This window comes from Schistocerca piceifrons, chromosome 6 (genome assembly GCF_021461385.2).
Source record: "Schistocerca piceifrons isolate TAMUIC-IGC-003096 chromosome 6, iqSchPice1.1, whole genome shotgun sequence".
Lineage (NCBI taxonomy): Eukaryota > Metazoa > Arthropoda > Insecta > Orthoptera > Acrididae > Schistocerca > Schistocerca piceifrons.
The window spans coordinates 594619775-594635588 of NC_060143.1; the positions used below are offsets into that span (position 1 = coordinate 594619775).

The window sequence follows — 15814 nt, forward strand, 5'->3', positions numbered from 1 at the left end:
CAAACAAAATTAAGTAATATTTTTAGTGTGTGATGTCCTTATCTTATTTCTCAACATCACCCAATTTAATTTTACTAGACTCCTTTACTGTAGTTTTACTTTTTTGATATTCACCTTATAATGTCTTTCCAAGTGACCTTTCATGATGTTCAACTGCTCTTTGCTCTCTCTGACAGAATCACAGTCACTGGCAAATCTCAAAAATTCATTTCTTCTCCCTGAACTTTTAATTCCCTTTCCATATTACTCCTTGGTTTCCTTCATTGTTTGCTCAATATACAGACTGAATAACATTGGGGATACCCTAAAACCCTGACTCACTCTTCTCAACCAATGCTTCCCATTCACGCACTTTTACTCTTGTCATTGTAGTGTGGGTTCTATACAAGTCATTAATACCTTTTGCTTCCTGAATTTTACCTCTGCTAGCATCAGAATTCCAAAAGACTATTCCAGTCAACACTCTCAAAAGCTTTATCTAAATATGCCAATTCTATAAATTTTAAATTTGTGTTTGAACACTGTAGGGAAAGACAGATTGCTACCTACTGTAAAGACGCCGTGTGAAATTGCAGACAGGCCTGTCTAAAAATTTTCGTGTCTTCTTTTGTCCTAAGGAGCAATCTTTCTTTTCTTACACTGCTGGTATTTCTGCTTGGAGTTTCCATTTTAAATTTTTATTTCTTCAGTTTGCCTTCTAACATAGCACCCCCCTCAGATTTAGTTATAAGTTGGCACAGTGGATAGGCCTTGAAAAACTGAACACAGATCAATCAAGAAAACAGGAAGAAGTTGTGTGGAACTATGAAAAAAATAAGCAAAATATACAAACTGAGTAGTCCATGCGCAAGATAGGCAACATCAGGTGGTTTGTGGAGTACGGATGTAGATGTAGATGCAGACAGCGTAAACTCAGAAGCACCTTGGTGTCGTGGTTAGCGTGAGCAGCTGCCGAACGAGAGGTTCTTGGTTCAAGCCTTCCCTCGAGTGAAAATTTTATTTTCTCAAAGTTATGATCTGTCCGTTCGTTCATTGACGTCTCTGTTCACTGTAATAAGTTTAGTGTCTGTGTTTTGCAACCGCACCGCAAAATCGTGTGATTAGCAGATGAAAGGACGTGCCTCTCCAATGGGAACCGAAAACATTTGATCGCAAGGTCATAGGTCAACCGATTCCTCCACAGGAAAACACGTCTAATATATTCTATACGACACTGGTGACGGCATGTGCGTCACATGACAGGAATATGTTGTCGACCCACCTAACTTGTACACGTGGCGAATGGGTAAAAAGATTCCTCTACCTTGCCAGTTTGTGATTATCATAAATAAAATAAATTAAACTTTTCATTCAATGGATGACCTGAACCGAGGACCTCTCGTTCTGCATCTGCTCACGCTAACCACGGGATCACAGTGCTCCTGAGCTCACATTGTCCTTAATGTTGCTTATCTTGCGCATGGACTACTCAGTTTGTATATTCTGCTAATCCACACAACTTCTTCCTGTTTTCTCGATTGATCTGTGTTCAGTTTTCAAGGCCTATCCACTGTGCCAACTTATAACTAAATCTGAGGGGGGTGCGATGGGGAGGTTCCCTTGTAAGATGAGCTGTACTGTCAGTATCGCCTCACATGTCGTTACAATTCCCCAGAATCCAAACTGATCTTGTCCGATGTCAGCTTCTGACCGTCTTTCCATACATCTGCAAATAATTCATGTCTGTATTTTGCAACTATGATTTATTAAACTGATAATCCTGCAACAGACTTAACTCCTGTCTTCTTCGGAATTGGTATTACATTCTTCCAGAAGCTGACACTATTTTTATCTCATATCTTGCACACCTGGTGGAATAGTTTTGTCCCAAAGATTTTAGCAATTCTGAGGAATGTTGTTACTCCACGTGTCTTGTTTTCACTTAGCTCTGTCAAATTATTCTCGCAGTCTCATATCTCCAATCTCATCTTCATTTACTTCCTCTTTCCTTCCTATAATACTGTCATCAATCTCACTTCCTTTGTACAGCCATTATATTTATTCCTTGCACCTTTCAGCCTTCCCTACTTTGCTTAGTACTGGCTTGCCATCTGAGCTGCTGATATTTGCAAAGCTGTTTCTCCTTTTAGCTGTTTCTCCTTTCACCAAAGGTTCTTTTAATTTTTCTACTCTAGGCCTCTACTTTTCCACAATTGTGTATGTATCAACAGTTTTTCAGTAACATGTGCACTTTCTTGGCTGGAAATATTACACTTAAAAAAACATTATGGGCTATTATGCCATGGTTTCTTGAAGAAACCCATTGTTTCATCTGCATCTGTGGAGAACACCTTCAAGGGGGGTTGTAGCTTCTGTGAAAGGCTGATTCCTAACTTGGCTAACTGCTGAATTAAGTAACATTTCATTTCTAAGAGCTCTCTCATACTGGCATGACATTGCATTTTTTCCTAACTGGCACGTGACTGGCTGTTGTTGAGTCTGCTATGTCTATCACCCCATATTTGAAGACAGGCATACATCTTTTTTAGCACAGGAATAAAGATACCACTCAATTTCACATCCTATTCCATTTGATAAAATTTGTAATGTTTAGTAATCTCCATTACCTGTTATCTCCTGATGGAAGTCACGATCTGAGTCTAATCAAATTTAAACTGGTGGTATCCCAGTTGCAAAACATGTTCCGTGACAGAAGGCCTATCTGTTTCACCTCTTTTACAGTTGCCCTACTCTTTTTCTACTTTTTTTGTGGTACACAGGTTCATGCCTCCACTACATGCTATCCTGCAAACTCTCACTTTTTCCAGAGCTTTGGAGAAATTTTTGACTGATCTTAAATGTTACAGCATTTTTGAGTGGCCGGCAATATTCCCTACTACATAGAGCACACGGGCAACTGGAGATGGGGAGAATCATATGGTTAGCCGCTACAGAGCACACTTTGCACCCGCGAGATTGTTAGATTCAATATTATAAGACTCTGGTCCTGGCTGCCACAAGCGGAGGCAATACAGGTTCCAAGAGTGAGCAACTGACAGCTTTCCTGGACCTGATGCACTAAGGGATGGATGGTATACAGCACACACAGGCTTTGAAGTGAACTAAGAGAGTGAGCAGGTGACAACTGAAAAGTGTGTCGCCGGATGTACTCTATGGCCTGATACAGGGCAAAGAGCTCTGCTACAAATATTGAGCAGTGTACTGGAAGCCGATCGTGAAGTTCTATGTGAAGGTCGTGAAACTGAAGTTGATAGAGTGAGGCTGGAGTTGCATCCTTAGGAAGCAAATGAAGACCAACAAAAACATGGGCGGCTGGATGAAGTCAAGGTGGTGAAGGTTTCACACCCACTGGGAAAGTTGCAGGTAGAGTGAAATTAAGCTGCTGAAGTAAGAGCCGAAAGCAAACTCCAGGAAGTAACAGAGAAGAGGGACACGCCCCATACTGGCAATCAAAGGAATCATCAAAGAGGGAGGCATAGGATGGGTGGCCACGTATGGCACACACATCTGCTGAAGAGAAAGTCATGGTGGAATGACAATGGTAGTTCGGTAGCTTCTGCATACAGACTCTCAACCAGGCTACTGTAAAAGGCACCAGTGGCCTAATGGATACCACAATGGCGGATAGTACTGAGATGGTGTAAGAGGACGCACATGCAGATGCATAAATGAAACACCAATAGTCTAGTTTCGAACAAACAAGACACCGATACATAAGGAGGAGAGTGGTTTGATGTGATCCCCAGGGAGTACCATTGAGAACACACAGGGTATTGACGGACTGCATAAAGCGAGCTGCCAGGCAAGACATGTGGGAGGACTAAGTTTTGTATCGAGCGTGAGCCACAGGAATTTCATAGTTTCAACGAACAGAAGAGCAACAGGCCAAAGATGTAAAGATGGTGGAAGAAACCAATTGCACCACCAGAAATTCAAACAAACAGTTTTGCAGTTGAAAAATGAAAGCCATTGCCAATGCTTTGAGTAAAGATGATCGCGACTTCACGGAAGATGGCGAATGTGCCATGTCCGTGGAGAACTGCAATAAGTGGCAAAATTGTCAACGAAAAGAGAACCAAAGATGCCTGGCGGGAAACAGGCCACTACAGACTTAATGGCGATAACAAAGATGACGACACTATTTTCTGAATAAAGGTGTCCATAAGGCAGAACCCACACATACCTTGAATAAACTTGTCTTAAAATTCCTGAAGGAAGCACGGCAGGCGGCCATGGAATCCCCACATTTACAGAGTAAGGAGGATACCAGTCCTCATGCAGGCGTCATAGGCTTTCTCCAAATCGAAAAACACAGCCACAATTTGGTATTTCAGCAGAAAACCATTCATGACATGGGTGGACAAATAGACGAGATGGTCAACTGCTGAATGGTGCGCTCAGAATCTACATTGTGCAGCTGTTAGTAAATTGTGAGACTTGAGCCACCATACCAGCTGGGCATGAATCATACGTTCCATCACTTTGCCAACACAGCTGGTGAGAGAAATGGGGCGGTAGCTAGAAGGAAGGTGTTTGTCCTTACCAGGCTTAGGTACAGGTATTACAGCGGCTTCATGTCAGCATCTGGGAAACAGGCCCTCTGCCCAGACGCAATTGTACATATTAAGCAGAAAGCAACTGCCCACAAGAGATACACGTTGCAACATCTGAGTATTAACAGCATCTGGCCTGGGGCAGTGGATCAGGATTAAGTGAGTATGATCTAGCTCCCTCATAGTAAAGGCGGAATTGTAGCACTCAATTTTGAGAAGAGAAGGGTATCGCCCGAGCCACCTCCACTCATTTCTGATGGAGGATGGCAAGATGATAGTGGGAGGAGCTTGAAATCTCCGCAAACTGGTGGCCCAAGGTGTTGCAGATAGCAACAGGGTCCATAATGACATTGTCTGCTACTGTCATGCCCACAACTGGGGTATGGATCTTGGTCCCAGAGAGCCATCAGAGGTTGGCCCACATGATGGAAGAGGTACAGGAACAGTTACATGAACTAGTACTAGTAAATCAAATCCAGCTAGCTTTTTTGCTGTCTCGAAGAATGCGATGACACTGTGCACGCATCTATTCATAATGAATGGAGTTTGCCATCATAGGATTACTGTTAGAAATGCGGAGAGCACCTATCTGTGTGCGAATTGCATGGCGGTGTGGCACACCTCAGTCCACCAAGGGACCAGGCCACAGCGTACTAAAGAGGAAGTGTGAGCAACGGAACAGTCAGACGGTAAGGATAACATTTGTAAGATATTCCACCTGGTCCTCACAACTGGGGAAATGTTCGTCGAAGGTCAACAGGAAGGAGTAAAGCCTATAGTTGGCCATAGTAAGCTGCCATTTGGGTGTGCACATAGGTGGGGTATGAGTCAGCAAACTGATAGCACATGGGAAATGGACACTCGAGTGTGTGTCAGAGAGAACAGACCACTCAAGATGATGGGCTAGCTGGGCAGTGCAGAAGGAAAAGTCCACATGGGAATTGGTGTGCATGGAGTCTGAAAGGAACGTGGGTGTTCCAGTGTTAAAGCAGATGAGGTTATGGTGATTGAAAAGGTCAGCCAAGAGGGCACCTCTCTGACTGGTTCTGGGAGAACCCCAATGGGGTGGTGCACATTAAAGTCATCGAGCATCAGAAAGGAGTGAGGTAGCTGCCCAATAAGTTGGAGGAAGTCTACCCTGGTGACATCTAATGATAGAAGGATATAAACAGTACAAAGGGGAGAGGTCAAGTAAGAAAGGAAAAGGTGAACTGCAACAGCTTCAAGGATGGTAGTAAGGGAGATGGGTTGACTATAAACGTCATCCCATACGAGTATCATGACTCCCCCATCAGATGAAATGCCGATCTCGGGGTAAAGTCAAAACGGACCGGCAAGAAATGTGAGAGCTCACAGTGGTCATGAGGGTGCAATTTTGTTCCCTGAAGGCACAGAAAAAGTGGATGCTGTGATTCTAAGAGCAGTCGTAAATCCTCTTTGTTGGATTGAAGGCCCCGTACGTTCCATTAGAAGAGAATAATGAGGAGGAAAAAATGAAGGGGTGTCAGTCGGGTGGCTGTCAAATGCCAGCCTTTAAAGACTCGTAGCTACAAAGCACAGAAGCAGGAGGATCCTGCTCCACAAGGTCTACAGAAGTGTTAGCGCTCACCTGCTGTCGGCCTATGGAGTCCAGAGCTGAAACACGGTTGGTGGTGCACACCAGCGACACAGAGGTCAGCTGGGCGAGGGTACCACATGGCGACACTGTTGAAGAGGATCTCAGAGTCAGTGAAGGGGAAGACCGTTTGCCTTTCTTTGACTTCTTCGAGCCTTACCGGTTAGCACAGGAAGACTCGGATGTAGGTTGGCTGGAGGGACGTATGAAGGTTTCACAGGAGTATTCCTTCTGTCCTTTCCGGCCTGCCGGTTGTGTAGCAGGTGGCTTTGCCTTGTGAGGTGAAAGTTTGGTAGTGTGCTGCACAGCTGGAGAAGGAGATGGGGATCCTAACATGATTCTGGGCAATTTCACAATCGCAGTGCTAAATTTGAGGTCACATCTGCATGGCCATGTTCTTTGTGGAGCAAGATGTAGCAAGAGCAGTACTGTCTGTGCCAGATGGTAGAACACAGGGTTTCCGACTAGCCAACAACTTATGGGGGAGCGGTTAAGGTATTTTTTCCTTCACTCGGATCTCCTGGATAGCCCACTCATCAAGATACACAGGACAATCTCAAGAGGAGACAGAATGGTCGCCATTGCAGTTGATGGAGGGGGAAGAGGAGGCAGACAATCGTCCTTGTGGGCATCCCTACCACAGGTTACACATTTGGCTAGGTTTCGACAGGACTCTCGAGTGTTTGTAATGACGACACTGGTAGCAGCGCACTGCGTTCGCAATATACGGTCTGACTGAGATAACTGCATAACTTGTTTTGATCTCTGACAGAACAACTACTCTATGAAAAGTGACAAAGTGTGTGTGTGTGTGTGGGGGGGGGGGGGGGGCACTAAGGAGTCATCTACTTGTTTCATCACCTGATGGACAGCAATGACACACTAATCAGAGTGGTACGTTTGGACTTCAGTCTTTGTCAGACCATCGGGCAGCCTAGTGTAAATAACACCACCTTGGGAAGAATTCAGTGTTCGATGGGCCTTGACACAAACAGTACAGCCATGGAAGAGCAAAGCTGCAAGCAATAGTTGTGTTTGAGAATCAGAAGCAGCCTCCAAAAGAAAAATGCCATTGCATAAAAGAGAGAAGATACAATTGCTGGCCCTGTGATATCAAACACCTTTCTGAATAATAAAGGGATATACTGTATGCAAAACCACGAGGAACCATGCTGCAACTGGGAGGGTCTTCGAATCAATAGTCAATAGTCTCATTCTGTTTACATTTCAAAGCTGTTGACTGAAAATGATTTGTTCACTGCAAGAAAATCCCCATGATTGCAGCATTTCTGATGGCATGCTCCTTCCAACTGGTGGCCTTCTTTAGAAGAGGGCGCACCTGCCTTAGGTGATTCTTGACACCTCAGGTCACATCTCCCAAACACCTGACAGAGGGACCTATCAGTAACTTGGGATGGTGGCAGCTCCAGGAAATCACCCCTCCCTGGGGCTGTCCTGTGCAGGGGGTACGTGCAAACCCTACCTGTTGATCTGGGATTGGGAATTATTCGTTATCCAGTCACCTGTTACGTGTCAGTCACATTGGCCGGCCTTCAGGAGTGCACAGGGAGGAGGAGGAGGAGGAGGAAGAAGAAGAAATGGAACCCCAAACGCCAAAGTGGAGGAAGGATAAGAGAAGGTGACCAAAAAACAGAATAAAGGAATGAAAAACAGTGGAGAGTATTCATATACTGACAAATGAAAATGCAGAATTCATTTCCAGAAACAGTCCATGTTTCCCAAGGGAGGAGGAAAAGAACAGCAAGAGGATAGATATGCAGCATGGAAGGGAGAAGATGTTGCAATGACCATGGTACCCAAGCACAAACCCGCCAATGAGCAGTCAGCCTACTGGGGGTTTGAGGTGGAAAAAAGCAACATAGGTCGAAAATGAATTTCATAATTGTACCAAGATAAAAAGAGCTCCCCATGTTGTAGATGGTGTGGAGAGCCCCTTTTTCTATCTTAGAGTGAGAGATTTAGAAGAGAAAGCAACAGGTCATTGGCATATTAGTGCTCCAGGATCACATTGAGGCCATACAATGACACATCAGTTGCCAAAACTATGTGCTGGTCTGAAAGGAACGTAACTAAACAAGTGAGAGAGTAGTTTGGATTTCAACATTTGAAAAGCATGTTCGGAGTCCGGGTTCTAGTAATTAGGTGCATTTTTGCATAACAAAACATGCAACGAGTGGGTCAATGTGGCCACCTCCAGCAGGAAATAATGGTAGCAGGCTAGCTTCCCTAGACAGGCCAGAAGTTCCTTTATGGACGAGGATGAGGCATAGACATAACAGTGGAGATGTGATATGGCAGAGGACGAACCCCATCCCCCAAATAATCATTAGAAGGTTGAAAACTCTGAGAATTTACAAGGTTATACCGGAACCCTGCCGACTGTAAGACAGAAAACAAAGTGCACAATTTTTTCAGGAGACTGGCCACAGAGGAGCATGTGAAAACAATATAATCCACAAAATTAATGCAAACTGGGGACTAACGTAGTCAATTTCTCTAAAAATATTGTAAAATACCAGGGGTGCTAACTACACCAAAAGGAAAATGTTAATATTGATAGAGACCACATAAGTATTCAATATCACAACTGACCGAGACTTTGTCCATAGGAATCTGCAGTTACGCTTCAAACAAAGAAATTTTAGTACAGTACTTGCCACCTATATTTTCACCAACAGTTCCTCCCGGTGTGAGAGAGGATACATGTCCATGATCAATGCACATGACAGCAGGTACTGAATTTACCACAGAGGTGAAATTTCCCCAACGACTTCTGAACTACAATGAGCAGAGATGACATTCACTAGCTATAACTGGTTGCACTACCCCCCAGAGATTGAAGCCTGTCCAATTCAGCTTTCACTTGAGCTTTCAGGATGAGAGGAATAGGAAGTGCCCAACAAAATCGAGGTCGAGCCGTGGATTCCAAAGAAATATGAGCAGAAAAATTTGTAGCACACCCTATACCTCCCAAGAACAATTCCAAAAACTCCTCATATACTGATGCCAATTGAGAATACGGGTACACAATTAGACACAAGGTAAACCACGTTGGTGACAGAATCCAAATGCCTGAAATGCATCCCTTTTGAAAAAGTTCTCATCACAGGCATCAGCAACCACCAAAGATGTAATTGAATGAACCACTGACTTGTACAAAGAAGATGCTGTAAACTGTCCCAGCAGTGCAATGATCTGTTTGTTAGGACTGACCAGCTTCCATGTGATCCGCATCAATGCGGCGAGCCTAAACTCATGTAGGTTTGAGAATTCAGTAACATCACTACAGCACCTGTATCAACTTGTACCCAGAGCACTTGGTGAAAAACACTTAACTCAAAGTCACAGGCATTGGAGTCTCTAAGTTTTCACCAGTGTCCATATCTTTAGCAACCTTCAGCGAATGAGACACGGATGTGTCATGGCCTATCTTGTGGCAAACGTTACAAGTAGCTCAGCGCTTAGGGCTGCTGTATGTTCATGGTGAACAAAACAGACAGGACAAGACGGAAACGAAGAACGCTGACGCAGGGGCTGTGGTGGTCGCAGCTACTTGGACCGGCCTTGATCTGCTCGGTGCTGGTGCTCGAACCATTTGTTTACAGCTGCCACACTGCCACTTCCTTGTGCACACTGTGTCCTAATGGGTACATCTTGTGACACTACTGCAACATTATGCCACAATTCAATTATTCAACCACGGCCTGAGAAACTTCAAAAGATTGTGCCATTTGCAAAACTTCTGCCAGGGCGGGGGGGGGGGGGGGGGGGGGGGGTTTCACAGAGCCTTCTGGAGCGCCTTCTCATCTGGAGCTAAACAGATAATTGCGTCACACACCACAGAGCCTGCGTAAGACTCATTATGGGCATCAGCAATGAATTGATATTTACGGCTAAGACCATAAAATTTGGCAGCCCAGACCTTGTATGACTGGTTTGTTTCTTGCGGCATCAGTAGAATTTGATTTGCACCACTAAGATATGGGCTCATTTGCGATGGCAGTTGGGCAATAAACCATTTCATCAAAACCAGGAGCTGCCAGTTCTCGTAAAGGGGCAAGCTCACACTGCAATCGATACACCTTCAAGTGGATTCCAGGAGAGAAGTAAGGCTTTACACAAATTTGAGTCTGTCACACCAAAAGGCATAAATTGCTGTCAGATTCATTTCCGTAAGCTTCCCTAACATAATCAAGATAAAACAAAGAAAGGAAATTTTAAAATAAATAATGGAAGACAGCATGATTTGTGATGGAAATTATAAGTTGTACGGAGCACTGAACTGTACAACACTGCAATTATCTGTATGAGAACTTAAATACTTGATTTTGAATGGCCGTGGTAAAAAAAGGTACTGAACAAAGCCGTCGCAGAACAAGATTGAGTTATTGAGTATTTCCAATTGTGGGCTGGTCAGGTAGTAGAAGCGGGGGGGGGGGGGGGGGGGGGGGAGATAGGATGGTGGTGGTGCTGGTGAGATGGGCGGGGAGAGAGGTGTGGTGGTGAGGTGTGGTGGTGAGGGGGGGGCGAGGTGCGGGGGGCGGGGGGAGGGGGGCACGCGAGGTATGGTGGCGGGGGAGGTATGTGGGGGAGGGGGGGAGGGAGGTGCAGAGAGGTGTGTGGGGCGGCAGAGAGAGGTGTGTGTGGGGGGGAGAGGTGTGGGGAGAGGTGTGGGGGTGGGGGTGGGGGGGGGGGGGGGGGGGGGGCGAGAGAGAGGTGGGGGGGCGTGGGGGGGAAGTGGGTGGGGGGAGGAGAGGGGGAAGTGGGTGGGGGGAGGAGAGGGGGAAGTGGGTGGGGGGAGGAGAGAGGGGTAGTGGGTGGGGGGAGGGGAGAGGGGGAAGTGGGTGGGTGGGGGAAGTAGGGGGGGGGGGATGTGGGGGGGGGGGGGGGGAAGTGGGGGGGGGGGGGGGGGGGAGGGGGAGAGGGGGAAGTGGGTGGGGGGGAGAGGGGGAAGTGGGTGGGGGGAGGGGAGAGGGGGAAGTGGGTGGGGGGGAGGGGAGAGGGGGAAGTGGGTGGTGGGTGGGGGGGAGAGGGGGAAGTGGGTGGTGGGTGGGGGGGAGAGGGGGAAGTGGGTGGTGGGTGGGGGGGAGAGGGGGAAGTGGGTGGTGGGTGGGGGGGAGAGGGGGAAGTGGGTGGTGGGTGGGGGGGAGAGGGGAAGTGGGTGGTGGGTGGGGGGAGGGGGGAAGTGGGTGGTGGGTGGGGGGAGGGGGGGAAGTGGGTGGTGGGTGGGGGGGAGGGGGAAGTGGGTGGGGGGGAGAGGGGGAAGTGGGTGGGGGGAGGAGAGGGGGAAGTGGGTGGGGGGAGGAGAGGGGGAAGTGGGTGGGGGGAGGAGAGGGGGAAGTGGGTGGGGGGGAGGGGGAAGTGGGTGGGGGGAGGAGAGGGGGAAGTGGGTGGGGGGAGGAGAGAGGGGTAGTGGGTGGGGGGAGGGGAGAGGGGGAAGTGGGTGGGTGGGGGAAGTAGGGGGGGAGGGGAAGTGGGGGGGGGGGGGGGGGGGGGAAGTGGGTGGGAGAGGGGGAAGTGGGTGGGGGGAGAGGGGGAAGTGGGTGGGGAAGGGGAGAGGGGGAAGTGGGTGGGGAAGGGGAGAGGGGGAAGTGGGTGGGGAAGGGGAGAGGGGGAAGTGGGTGGGGGGAGGGGAGAGGGGGAAGTGGGTGGGGTGGAGGGGAGAGGGGGAAGTGGGTGGGGGGGGGAGGGGAGAGGGGGAAGTGGGTGGGGGGAGGGGAGAGGGGGAAGTGGGTGGGGGGAGGGGAGAGGGGGAAGTGGGTGGTGGGTGGGGGGAGGGGAGAGGGGGAAGTGGGTGGTGGGTGGGGGGGGGAGAGGGGGAAGTGGGTGGTGGGTGGGGGGGAGAGGGGGAAGTGGGTGGTGGGTGGGGGGGAGAGGGGGAAGTGGGTGGTGGGTGGGGGGAGGGGGGAAGTGGGTGGTGGGTGGGGGAGGGGGGAATGTGGGTGGTGGGTGGGGGGGAGGGGGAAGTGGGTGGGGGGAGAGGGGGAAGTGGGTGGGGGGAGAGGGGGAAGTGGGTGGGGGGGGGAGAGGGGGAAGTGGGTGGGGGGAGAGAGGGAAGTGGGTGGGGGGGAGAGAGGGAAGTGGGTGGGGGGGAGAGAGGGAAGTGGGTGGGGGGGAGAGAGGGAAGTGGGTGGGGGGGAGAGAGGGAAGTGGGTGGGGGGGAGAGGGAAGTGGGTGGGGGGGGAGAGGGAAGTGGGTGGGGGGGGAGAGGGAAGTGGGTGGGGGGGGGGAGAGGGAAGTGGGTGGGGGGGGGGGGGGGGAGAGGGAAGTGGGTGGGGGGGAGAGAGGGAAGTGGGTGGGGGGGGAGAGAGGGAAGTGGGTGGGGGGGGAGAGAGGGAAGTGGGTGGGGGGGGAGAGAGGGAAGTGGGTGGGGGGGAGAGACGGAAGTGGGTGGGGGGAGAGACGGAAGTGGGTGGGGGGAGAGACGGAAGTGGGTGGGGGGAGAGACGGAAGTGGGTGGGGGGAGAGACAGAAGTGGGTGGGGGGGAGAGGGGAGTGGGTGGGGGGGGGAGTGGGGGGGGGGGAGGGAAGTGTGGGGGGGAGGGAGAGGGAAGTGTGGGGGGGAGGGAGAGGGAAGTGTGTGTGGGGGGGGAGAGGGAAGTGTGTGTGGGGGGGGAGAGGGAAGTGTGTGTGTGGGGGGGGAGAGGGAAGTGTGTGTGTGGGGGGGGAGAGGGAAGTGTGTGTGTGGGGGGGGGAGAGGGAAGTGTGTGTGTGGGGGGGAGAGGGAAGTGTGTGTGTGGGGGGGAGAGGGAAGTGTGTGTGTGGGGGGGGGGGACAGGGAAGTGTGTGTGGGGGGGGGGGGAGAGGGAAGTGTGTGTGTGGGGGGGGGAGAGGGAAGTGTGTGTGGGGGGGGAGAGGGAAGTGTGTGTGGGGGGGAGAGGGAAGTGTGTGTGGGGGGGGGGGGGAGAGAGGGAAGTGGGGGGGGGGGGGGGGGGGGAGAGAGGGAAGTGTGGGGGGGAGAGGGAAGTGTGTGGGGGGGGGAGAGGGAAGTGTGGGGGGGAGGGAAGTGTAAGGGGAGGGAAGTGTGGGGGGGAGGGAAGTGTGGGGGGGAGGGAAGTGTGGGGGGGAGGGAAGTGTGGGGGGGAGGGGGAAGTGTGGGGGGGAGGGGGAAGTGTGGGGGGGAGGGGGAAGTGTGGGGGGGAGAGGGAAGTGTGGGGGGGAGAGGGAAGTGTGGGGGGGAGAGGGAAGTGTGGGGGGGGAGAGGGAAGTGTGGGGGGGGAGAGGGAAGTGTGGGGGGGGAGAGGGAAGTGTGGGGGGGGAGAGGGAAGTGTGGGGGGGGAGAGGGAAGTGTGGGGGGGAGAGGGAAGTGTGGGGGGGAGAGGGAAGTGTGGGGGGGAGAGGGAAGTGTGGGGGGAGGAGAGGGAAGTGTGGGGGGAGGAGAGGGAAGTGTGGGGGGAGGAGAGGGAAGTGTGGGGGGAGGAGAGGGAAGTGTGGGGGGAGGAGAGGGAAGTGTGGGGGGAGGAGATGGAAGTGTGGGGGGAGGAGAGGGAAGTGTGGGGGGAGGAGAGGGAAGTGTGGGGGGGAGAGGTGTGAGAGGTTCAAATGGCTCTGAGCACTATGGTGCTTAACTTCTCAGGGGTGAGGGATTTCAAGTGATTGGTTTGGACAACCAAGATTGTATTGAAAATATTTCTCATGGATGGCTGGTCATAGAAGCCGAAATGCACAATTTTTCAAAGGCCTTTCAAACATGAGTGACAAATTTGTGTAATTATGATTACTTTATTATTCCATGAACACGAAATCTTGTCAAGATCTTACAGGAAGCAGTCTCTCATAGAAATCTGTGGCAACTGGCTCTCAGGAGGGAGCACGAGCTGCAAGGCTTGCAAAGTGGGAGTTCTTCCTGGTGGTGTGTGTGTTGAGACAGCAGATATCTACACTTGCAGCTGCCAATCTAGAGTGTTTGTTGTCAGCACCATTTGCTGTAGAGAGCAACCATGTCGAGTTTGTGCTACCCAGTGCAGAATTCAGTTTGTCAATGCCACTTCAATGGGCAATATCATCATTTACCCTTCCTTACACTGCCTCATATCACAGAGTCCCACACATTGACCGCATTCCATTTAATACACAAAATGAAGTTAACTGTCAATCAGTTCAGCAGTTTCCTCCTGAGTGCCATGCAGAAGCCACATTACTTACGTGAGCACCCATACTCCATGGGGTATGTAGTTCATAATTTGTAAAAGCTGACCCCCTTATATGATTCCAACACTTCATCTGAACATGGCTTATCAACCAATTTCTTTGTTTTTAAAGAAAAGCGACTGCAATATAAGGACGTTGTTGTTGTTGTTGTTGTTGTTGTTGTTGTAGTCTTCAGTCCTGAGGCTGGTTTGATGCAGCTCTCCGTGCTACTCTATCCTGTGCAAGCTTCTTCATCTCCCAGTACCTACTGCAACCTACATCCTTCTGAATCTGCTTAGTGTATTCATCTCTTGGCCTCCCTCTACGATTTTTACCTTACACACTGCCCTCCAATACTAAATTGGTGATCCATTGATGCCTCAGAACATGTCCTACCAACCGATCCCTTCTTCTAGTCAAGTTGTGCCACAAACTCCTCTTCTCACCAATTCTTTTCAATATCTCCTCATTAGTTATGTGAGCTACCCATACCCATCTAATATTCAGCATTCTTCTGTAGCACCACATTTCAAAAGCATCTATTCTCTTCTTGTCCAAAGTATTTATCGTCCATGTTTCACTTCCATACATGGCTACACTCCATACAAATACTTTCAGAAACGACTTCCTGACACTTAAATCTATACCCGGTGTTAACAAATTTCTCTTCATCAGAAAGGCTTTCCTTGCCATTGCCAGTCTACATTTTATATTCTCTCCACTTCGACCATCATCAGTTATTTTGCTCCCCAAATAGCAAAACTCCTTTACTACTTTAAGTGTCTCATTTCCTAATCTAATTCCCTCAGCATCACCCGACTTAATTCGACTACATTCCACTATCCTCGTATTGTTGTTGATCTTCATCTTATATCCTCCTTTCAAGACACTGTCCATTCCGTTCAACTGCTCTTCCAAATCCTTTGCTGTCTCTGACAGAATTACAATGTCATCGGCGAACCTCAAAGTTTTTATTTCTTCTCCATAGATTTTAATACCTACTCCTAAATTTTCTTTTGTTTTCTTTACTGCTTGCTCAATATACGGAGTGAATAGCATCGGGGAGAGGCTACAACCCTGTCTCATTCCCTTCCCAACCACTGCTTCCCTTTCATGGCCCTCGACTCTGATAACTGCTATCTGGTTTCTGTACAAATTGTAAATAGCCTTTCGCTCCCTGTATTTTACCCCTGCCACCTTCAGAATTTGAAGGAGAGTATTCCAGTCAACATTGTCAAAAGCTTTCTCTACGTCTACAAATGCTAGAAACGTAGGTTTGCCTTTCCTTAATCTAGCTTCTAAGGTAAGTTGTAGGGTCAGTATTGCCTCACGTGTTCCAATATTTCTACGGAACCCAAACTGATCTTCCCCAAGGTCGGCTTCTACCAGTTTTTCCATTCGTCTGTAAAGAATTCGCGTTAGTATTTTGGATCCGTGACTTATTAAACTGATTGTTCGGTAATTTCCACGTCTGTCAGCACCTGCTTTCTTTGGG

General features: G+C 49.3%; 1 protein-coding gene across 2 annotated transcripts in view; it reads right to left on the bottom strand.

Annotated features, from left to right (window-relative positions):
* Positions 1 to 15814, bottom strand: part of LOC124802802 (derlin-1) — a 135518-nt gene that overhangs the window by 40316 nt on the left and 79388 nt on the right. The window lies entirely within an intron of this gene.